Source organism: Ovis canadensis, chromosome 17 (genome assembly GCF_042477335.2).
Source record: "Ovis canadensis isolate MfBH-ARS-UI-01 breed Bighorn chromosome 17, ARS-UI_OviCan_v2, whole genome shotgun sequence".
Taxonomy (NCBI): Eukaryota; Metazoa; Chordata; class Mammalia; order Artiodactyla; family Bovidae; genus Ovis; species Ovis canadensis.
In genome coordinates this window covers 54,621,755-54,632,207 of record NC_091261.1, presented here as the reverse complement: position 1 = coordinate 54,632,207, position 10,453 = coordinate 54,621,755, and the positions used below count along the sequence as shown (strand labels likewise).

General features: G+C 43.6%; 1 pseudogene; it reads left to right on the top strand.

Annotated features, from left to right (window-relative positions):
- Positions 1-5,849: 5,849 nt before the first annotated feature.
- Positions 5,850-7,494, top strand: LOC138422275 (elongation factor 1-alpha 1 pseudogene; annotated as a pseudogene).
- Positions 7,495-10,453: the final 2,959 nt, after the last annotated feature.

Here is a 10,453-nt window from a genome sequence, read left to right as displayed (position 1 = left end):
CATCAGGGGTGCATGTGCCATAGTTGGAGAAGCCCCTATGGTCAGTTTGTATCCACTGTGTGCCTAGGGCACATGTGCAGGAGTTGGAAAAGTCGCTGTGGTTATTTTGGCAGTGTATCTGTGAGCTCTCCCAGGTGTACCTGGGGTGGGGTTTAGAGATCAGCTTGCATCTTTTCAAGCTAGCCACCTCTAGTTGCTCATGCCTAACTAACTTCCTACCTAACAGTAACAGCAGGGCTGCATTCCTTTCTGGAGGCTCTTGGGGAAAATCCTTTCCTTACCTTTTCCAGGTTCTAAAGGCCATGAGTATCTCTTGGCTCAGGGCCCCTGTCTTCCACCTTCAGAACCAGCAATAGAGTCCTCCTCACACTGCATCACTCTGGCTCGTTTTCTGCCTCCTCCACTTTAAGGATTCATGTGATCACATGAGGCACACACAACAATCCAGGATAATATATTTTAAGGTGGGCTGAGAGCAAACGTAGTTCCCCTTTGCTGTGCAAGATAATATATTCATAGGTTCCAGGATCGGGATGTGGACGTCTTCCAGGGGCCACTACTCTGCTGTTCTGTTTCTTAGTCTCTTTATTTTGTTCCATTGATATTTTTGCCTCTAATGGGGGTCTGCAAACTTTCTCTGTAAAAGGCCACTGTGTTAGTTTTCTGCTACTGCTGCTAAGTCGCTTCAGTTGTGTCCAACTCTGTGCGACCCCATAGGTGGCAGCCCACCAGGCTCCCCCGTCCCTGGGATTCTCCAGGCAAGAACACTGGAGTAGGTTGCCATTTCCTTCTCCAGTGCATGAAAGTGAAAAGAGAAAGTGAAGTCGCTCAGTCGTGTCCAACTCTAGCGACCCCATGGACTGCAGCCCACTAGGCTCCTCCATCCATGGGACCCTCCAGGCAAAAGTACTGGAGTGGGGTGCCATTGCCTTCTTCGGTTAGTTTCTAGAGTTTCCATAATAAAATACCAGGTGGCTTAAATAACAGAAATGAATTTTCTCAGAGCTCTGGAGCTGAACATCTGTGATGCCGGCATTAACAGTGTTGATTTTTGCTGAGGTCTCTTTCCTTGGCTTGTAGCTGCCAGCTTCTCCCCATGTCCTCACAGGCCATCCCTCATGCAGTTCTGGGTCCTAATCTCCTCTTCTTGTAAGGACACCAGTCATATTGGATTAGGGCCCAACCTAATATCCACATTTTGACTTAAGAATTTCAAACTTGAAAGATCCTAAGCAGGGACATTCTGAATTATGGAGGATCAGGACCTCAACACAGGAATTTGGGGGGAACACAATTGACGTATGAAAAGGCAAAATGATAGGATACCAAAAGAGGAACTCCCCAGGTCATTAGGTGCCCAATATGCTACTGGAGATCAGTGGAGAAATAACTCCAGAAAGAATGAAGGGATGGAGCCAAAGCAAAAACAATACCCAGCTGTGGATGTGACTAGTGATAGAAGCAAGATCCGATGCTGTAAAGAGCAATATTGCATAGGAACCTGGAATGTCAGGTCCATGAATCAAGGCAAATTGGAAGCGGTCAAACAAGAGATGGCAAGGGTGAACGTCGACATTCTAGGAATCAGCAAACTAAAATGGACTGGAATGGGTGAATTTAACTCAGATGACCATTATATCTACTACTGCAGGCAGGAATCCCTCAGAAGAAATGGAGTAGCCATCATGGTCAACAAAAGAGTCTGAAATGCAGTACTTGGATGCAATCTCAAAAACGACAGAATGATCTCTGTTCATCTCCAAGGCAAACCATTCAATATCACAGTTATCCAAGTCTATGCCCCAACCAGTAATGCTGAAGAAACTGAAGTTGAATGGTTTTATGAAGACCTACAAGACCTTTTAGAACTAACACCCAAAATAGATGTCCTTTTCATTATAGGGGACTGGAATGCAAAAGCAGGAAGTCAAGAAACACCTGGAGTAACAGGCAAATTTGGCCTTGGAATGCGGAATGAAGCAGGGCAAAGACTAATAGAGTTTTGCCAAGAAAATGCACTGGTCATAGCAAACACCCTCTTCCAACAACACAAGAGAAGACTCTACACATGGACATCACCAGATGGTCAACACCCAAATCAGATTGATTATATTCTTTGCAGCCAAAGATGGAGAAGCTCTATACAGTCAAAAAAAAAAACAAAACTAGAGCAGGAGCTGACTGTGGCTCAGATCATGAACTCCTTATTGCCAAATTCAGACTCAAATTGAAGAAAGTAGGGAAAACCGCTAGACCATTCAGATATGACCTAAATCAAATCCCTTATGATTATACAGTGGAAGTGAGAAATAGATTTAAGGGCCTAGATTTGATAGATAGAGTGCCTGATGAACTATGGAATGAGGTTCGTGACATTGTACAGGAGACAGGGATCAAGGCCATCCCCATGGAAAAGAAATGCAAAAAAGCAAAATGGCTGTCTGGGGAGACCTTACAAATAGCTGTGAAAAGAAGAGAAGCCAAAAGCAAAGGAGAAAAGGAAAGATGTACTCATCTGAATGCAGAGTTCCAAAGAATAGCAAGAAGAGATAAGAAAGCCTTCTTCAGCAATCAACGCAAAGAAATAGAGGAAAACAACAGAATGGGAAAGACTAGAGATCTCTTCAAGAAAATTAGAGATACTAAGGGAACATTTCATGCAAAGATGGGCTTGATAAAGGACAGAAATGGTATGGACCTAACAGAAGCAGAAGATATTAAGAAGCGGTGGCAAGAATACATGGAAGAACTGTACAAAAAAGATCTTCACGACCCAGATAGTCATGATGATGTGATCACTAATCTAGAGCCAGCCATTTTGGAATGTGAAGTCAAGTGGGCCTTAGAAAGCATCACTATGAACAAAGCTAGTGGAGGTAATGGAATTCCAGTTGAGCTGTTTCAAATCCTGAAAGATGATGCTGTGAAAGTGCTGCACTCAATATGCCAGCAGATTTGGAAAACTCAGCAGTGGCCACAGGACTGGAAAAGATCAGTTTTCACTCCAATTCCAAAGAAAGGCAATGCAAAAGAATGCTCAAACTACCACACAATTGCACTCATCTCACATGCTAGTAAAGTAATGCTCAAAATTCTCCAAACCAGGCTTCAGCAATACTTGAACTGTGAACTTCCTGATGTTCAAGCTGGTTTTAGAAAAGGTAGAAGAGCCAGAGATCAAATTGCCAACATCCGCTGGATCATGGAAAAAGCAAGAGAGTTCCAGAAAAACAACTATTTCTGCTTTATTGACTATGCCAAAGCCTTTGACTGTGTGGATCACAATAAACTGTGGACAATTCTGAAAGAGATGGGAATACCAGATCACCTAACTTGCCTCTTGAGAAATCTGTATGCAGGTCAAGAAACAACAGTTAGAACTGGACATGGAACAACAGACTGGTTCCAAATAAGAAAAGGAGTGCGTCAAGGCTGTATATTGTCACCCTGTTTATTTAACGTCTATGAAGAGTACATCATGAGAAACACTGGGCTGGAAGAAACACAAGCTGGAATCAAGATTGCCGGGAGAAATATCAATAACCTCAGATATGCAGATAACACCACTCTTATGGCAGAAAGTGAAGAGGAGCTAAAATGCCTCTCAATGAAAGTGAAAGAGGAGAGTGAAAAAGTTGGCTTAAAGCTCAACATTCAGAAAATGAAGATCATGGCATCCTATCCCATCACTTCATGGGAAATAGATGTGGAAACAGTGGAAACCATGTCAGACTTTATTTTTGAGGGCTCCAAAATCACTGCAGATGGTGACAGCAGCCATGAAATTAAAAGATGCTTACTCCTTGGAGGAAAAGTTATGACCAACCTAGATAGCATATTCAAAAGCAGAGACATTGCTTTGCCAACTAAGGTCCGTCTAGTCAAGGCTATGGCTTTTCCTGTGGTCATGTATGGATGTGAGAGTTGGACTGTGAAGAACGCTGAGCACTGAAGAACTGATGCTTTTGAAGTGTGGTGTTGGAGAAGACTCTTGAGAGTCCCTTGCACTGCAAGGAGATCCAACCAGTCCATTCTGAAGGAGATCAACCCTGGGATTTCTTTGGAAGGAATGATGCTAAAGCTGAAACTCCAGTCCTTTGGCCACCTCATGCGAGGAGTTGACTCATTGGAAAAGACTTAGATGCTGGGAGGGATTGGGGGCAGGAGGAGAAGGGGATGACAGAGGATGAGATGGCTGGATGGCATCATGGACTCGATGGACATGATTCTGAGTGAACTCTGGGAGATGGTGATGGACAGGGAGGCCTGGTGTGCTGTGATTCATGGGGTCACAAAGAGTCGGACATGAGTGAGCGACTGAACTGAACTGAACAATTCAGCTAATAACAGTTAGGGGACTTCCCTGGTGGTACAGCAGATAAGCATCCATCTGTCAATGCAGGGGGTATGAGTATGATCCCTGGGCCAGGATGATGCCACATGATGTGGAGCAGCTTTGCTCAAGCACCACAATTACTGAACCTGCACTCATTGAAACCTTTAGCCACAACTACTGAGCCCACCTGCTGCAACTACTGAAGCATTTGAGCCTAGAGCCCATGTTCCCCAACAAGAGAAGCCAGTGTACCACAATGAAGAGTGGTCCCCACTCATCACAACTAGAGAAAGCCCACAGGCAGCAATGAAGACCCAGTGCAGTGAAAATAAATAAATCATTTTAAAAATCAGTTAGTAAATGTCATGTGAGTGTATGTTCCTCAGTTCTTTGTCTCGTCACAACAAAGATTTGGAGCAATGGACATTAAAGCCCTCAGCATGTCACAGCTCTCGGGTCTTGGACAAACCATGTTATAGCTTTTAGGCAAATCAGTATTACAGCTCTATTTTATTTATAAGATAGCAGGAGAATCCATCCTCAAAGTGTGAGGGCATGCCAACCCAAAGACTCGAAGAGAAGAGAGTGGAGGAGCATGTGGGGGAGGGAGAGAGAGAGAGTGAGAGAGGGAGAGAGAGAAGAAGAGAGAGAGGGAGAGAGAGAAAGCTCTTTGGCTCCTCCTTTTATATTTTTTTTCCTCCACCTGGGCCTGCCCTATGCAAATTGGGCTTAGCCAGGAGTGCTGTTTCTTCTACCTGAAGTCTTCACTCTGGTCCTCAGACCTTCCTTTGATCTTCCTTGTCTTTTAGCCACCGCCATTTTGGACTCCTTTTCCCTATTCTACCTACCTAACAGTAAATATTTTAGGCTTTGTGGGCCGTTGTCTATTGTAACTACTGAATTCTGCCACTGAGGCACAAAGGCAGCTACAGATACTACATAAAATGAATATGGCTGTGTGCCAGAAAAACTGTGACAGCTGCCATATTTGACCTATGATCCGCTATTTGCCAACTTGTGGTCCACACTATGCTTTATCATTGTCTTGTTATTATGTCATTACAGCAAGCCATAACAAGCAGTAGGTCAAAGCCCTTTCTTATTGTTGTTCTTCAACAGGGCCTCAGTTCTTCTTCCTTTGATCTTGCATGTACATTTTAGGCTTTGCTTGCCAAGTTCCATGTAAAGCCTCCATAATAAATAGTGACAGCTGTTAGCATGTACCTCCATGGGGCAGGCACGGCCATGTCACTATCCAACAACTCTCCTCTTGCCTTCTCGGCTGAAAGAACACTGTGTATGCTCAGGTACAGGTTGGCTGTACATTTGTGGCAGCCCCCTTTCCACAGGTTCAGTGGATGGATGTTGGCTTCTTCATCAATTCATTGAAGTAATTGAATGAATATTTGCTGAACACCCACTCTGAGCTGTACATCAGTAATTAAAGTGAAGCATTCGCTTTTTTTTCGCAACGGGTTTGCCGCCAGGACACAGGTGTCATGAAAACCACTGTTAAACCTAAGCCAAAATGGGAAAGGAGAAGACCCACATCAACATCGTTGTCATTGGGCATGTAGATTCAGGGAAGTCTACCACGACTGGCCATCTGATCTACAAATGTGGCGGGATCGACAAGAGAACAATTGAAAAGTACGAGAAGGAGGCTGCCGAGATGGGAAAGGGCTCCTTCAAATATGCCTGGGTCTTGGACAAACTGAAAGCTGAACGTGAGCGTGGTATTACCATTGATATCTCCCTGTGGAAATTTGAGACCAGCAAGTACTATGTTACCATCATTGATGCCCCAGGACACAGAGACTTCATCAAAAACATGATTACAGGCACATCCCAGGCTGACTGTGCTGTCCTGATTGTTGCTGGTGGTGTTGGTGAATTTGAAGCCGGTATCTCCAAGAACGGGCAGACCCGTGAGCATGCCCTTCTGGCTTACACCCTGGGTGTGAAACAACTAATTGTTGGTGTTAACAAAATGGATTCTACTGAGCCACCCTATAGCCAGAAGAGATACGAGGAAATTGTTAAGGAAGTCAGCACCTACATTAAGAAAATTGGCTACAACCCTGACACAGTAGCATTTGTGCCAATTTCTGGCTGGAATGGGGACAACATGCTGGAGCCAAGTGCTAATATGCCATGGTTCAAGGGATGGAAAGTCACCCGTAAGGATGGCAATGCCAGTGGAACCACCCTGCTTGAAGCTCTGGATTGCATCCTGCCACCAACTCGCCCAACTGACAAACCCTTGCGTTTGCCTCTCCAGGATGTCTATAAAATTGGTGGTATTGGTACTGTCCCTGTGGGTCGTGTGGAGACTGGTGTTCTCAAACCTGGCATGGTGGTCACCTTTGCTCCAGTCAATGTAACAACTGAGGTGAAGTCTGTAGAAATGCACCATGAAGCACTGAGTAAAGCCCTTCCTGGGGACAATGTGGGCTTCAATGTCAAGAACGTGTCTGTCAAAGATGTCCGTCGTGGCAATGTGGCTGGTGACAGCAAAAATGACCCACCCATGGAAGCTGCTGGCTTCACAGCTCAGGTGATTATTTTGAACCATCCAGGCCAAATCAGTGCTGGATACACACCTGTGCTGGATTGTCACACAGCTCACATTGCTTGCAAGTTTGCTGAGCTGAAGGAGAAGATTGATCGTCGTTCTGGGAAAAAGCTGGAAGATGGCCCTAAATTCTTGAAATCTGGTGACGCTGCCATCGTTGATATGGTTCCTGGCAAGCCTATGTGTGTCGAGAGCTTTTCTGATTATCCTCCCCTAGGCCGTTTTGCTGTGCGTGACATGAGACAGACAGTCGCTGTGGGTGTCATCAAAGCAGTGGACAAGAAGGCAGCTGGAGCTGGCAAGGTCACCAAGTCTGCCCAGAAAGCTCAGAAGGCTAAATGAATATTATCCCCAATACCTGCCACTCCAGTCTTAATCAGTGGTGGAAGAACGGTCTCAGAACTGTTTGTCTCAATTGGCCATTTAAGTTTAATAGTAAAAGACTGGTTAATGATAACAATGCATCGTAAAACCTTCAGAAGGAAAGGAGAATGTTTTCGTGGACCATATGTTTTGTGTGTGGCAGTTTAAGTTATTAGTTTTTAAAATCAGTACTTTTTAATGAAAACAACTTGACCAAAAATCTGTCACAGAATTTGAGACCCATTAAAAAAAGCTTAATGAGAAACCTGTGTCTTCTTTTGGTCAACACTGTAATTCCCTATAGTACTACTTTGGTAAGAGTTGCTTATAAGCTATTTCTAGAAAAACAATTTTCGAATTATGGGTTTGTATTTCTAGGGTGGTGCTTCAGGTTTGTTAACCTTAAGTTGAGAGCTCATCTGTTTTAATAACATCTTGAGCATTGGTGCAACACTTTCTAGATTAGGACAGATGAGCAAAGAGTAACTGTTTTATATGTAAGCTAGTTTGTAAGGTCAGATTCTATAGTATAGAAGCTCCTGTTGCATATAAAATTTTGTATGGTTACATAAATGAATAAATCTATGTCATTTAGTTTCCAGTTATGAGGATGTGCATTCACGTTTATAATAAGTAGTTAATCTAAAATGTGAAGCTTAAACAGTATTGAGTACTGCCCTGCTAGAGTTAATTGTATACAGGTTCTAGGAAAAATAAAAGACTAGGAAAAATAAAAGATGCTGGAGGCTAAAAAAAATAATAAAGTGAAGCATTCATGCTGGCAGGGAAGACAGCTAATAGACAGATACGTAGATAGAATGATAGATTAAAAGGTAATAAGCACTGTGGAAAAATGAAAAAGAATCAGGTAAAGGGGATTAGCAGTGCCTGTGGGGTGGTACTTTCAAATAAAGCAGCATCTTAGTTTCTTAGGCCTGCTGTAACAAAGCACCATGGAGTGTGAGCTTAAGCAACAGAAACTTATTGTTTCCCAGTTCTGGATGGTGGAAGTCCAAAACCAAGGTGTGGCTGGGAGGGGTTCCTTCTGAGGGCTGTGAGGGAAGGGCCTGTCTTAGCCTTCCTCCCGGACTTGTGGACCCGCTGTCACCTGTGTCTCTTATCATCTTACTTTTGTCTGTATCTTTGTGCCCAAATCCCACCCCCTTCTTTTTTTTTTAAACTGAGGACACTAGTGATACTACTTCAGGGGTCACCCTAAGGACCTCACTTTAACTTGATTACTTCTATAAATACCCTTCTTTCAAGTAAGGTCACATTCTGATACTGGAGGTTATGACTTTAGCACATGAATTTGGGGAGGACACAATTCAATCCAATCTCCTTCCACAGGGCTGTCTGACAAGGGATCTTTGTCACTAAAAATATCTAAAACTTAATTCCTAATATATGGAGCCAAAAGCAGCTAGCTTTTCCAGCCTCCTGAGGCCCCAGATCTGTGGAATCCCTATTCCCTTCTAGCACCTGAATTTATCTCATTATTAGAACATCCTGCCGATCTAAACTACTAGCTGTTTATATACACCATTGCTTTCTTTTCAACCAGGGCCAGTACAGCTGAGACACTAGACACATAGCCAGCTTGCAACTTGTTTAAGGACAAAGTTAACTAAATCAATTTTTTTCCCATTTCTTGCCATGTAACAAGAAAACCATTCCACAGATGAAATCAATGTGTGCTTCAATAATGGATGAGTATAAAGAAAGTATTTTCTGATTCCCCATGTGCCTATAGCATTGGAGGCCGAGATGCTGGGCCTTTCTTAGGATTACTCAGTGCTTTCCCATTACCGTGAGGAGCATGCCAGGATCCTCAGCCAGATGTGTAGGCAGTAAGGAGTGGCAGAAAACCTGCACATGTTGGAGCCCAAGTGATCTGGGTGCCTCCACTTCTTACTGGTCCCTGGGGACAAGCCACTCTGAACTCATGAGATAAAAAGAAGGACACACAAACTGCTGTGAAGACAAAATGTGCTGTAACTCATGTGTTCCATGATACTTTAACATGATTAGTTCACTTTCATCATGTTAGAACCTAGTTTCCACTTAGTAGCTGTGTCATTTTAAGATACCAAGAAATCAGGGCTTTCCTTGTGGTCCAGTGGTCATGAATCTGCCTGCTAATGCAAGGGATATGGGTTCAACCCCTGGTCGGGGAGGGTCCCACATACCACGGAACAGCTAAGTCCATGTGCCACAATTACTGAAGCTTGAGTGTCTAGAGACCATACTCTGCGAGAAGAAGCCACCTCAATGAGAAGCCCACACACCCCAACTAGAAAGTAGCCTCTGCTACTACAACCAGAGAAAGCCTGTATGCAACAACAGAGACCCAACCCAGCCTATACAACAAACAAACAAACAAACAAACAAACGGTATCAAGTCACCAACACAACGATAATACAAAGATGGAGACATCTAGAGGATGTTGTTGATGGAGGTCTAAGTGAACTTGTCTCAAGAGGAAATAGCAACAGTAGAGCATATTTATTTTTTTATATTAGAATAGCAGATTTTATAAAAACTTCTCCCCTGTCAGCCTTTATTTTATCTGAGGCCTGCCATACTTGATAGCTGTTGTACAAAGCTCTGCCATTTACAAGCTATGTGATTTGTGGCAAATTCCTTAAAAATTCCAAACTCTAGTTCCCTTAACTGTAGGGTGAATGATATTAAGCTCCTTACAGGGTTATGGATAGAGATATTCTAATGTGTTAAAGGGCTTCACAGACTGGCTATCTCGTATTAAGCTGTCTATAAGTGAAGTAAAGTGAGTGAAGTGAAAGTTTCTCAGTCGTGTCCGATTCTTTGTGACCCCATGAACTATACAGTCCATGGGATTCTCCAGGCCAGAATACTGGAGTGGGTAGCCTTTCTCTTCTCCAGGTGATCTTCTCAACTCAGGGATTGAACCCAGGTCTCCTGCATTGCAGGCTGATTCTTCACCAGATGAGCCACAAGGGAAGCCCAAGAATACTGGAGTGGGTAGCCTATCCTTTCTCCAACGGATCTTCCCTACCCAGGAATCGAACTGGGGTCTCTTGCATTGCAGGTGGATTCTTTACCAATTGAGCTATGAGGGAAGCCCCTACAAATGAAGATGAGTTACAAAAAAATAAGAACCATTACACTATTGTTATTAGCATTTGCTTGGAGCTGC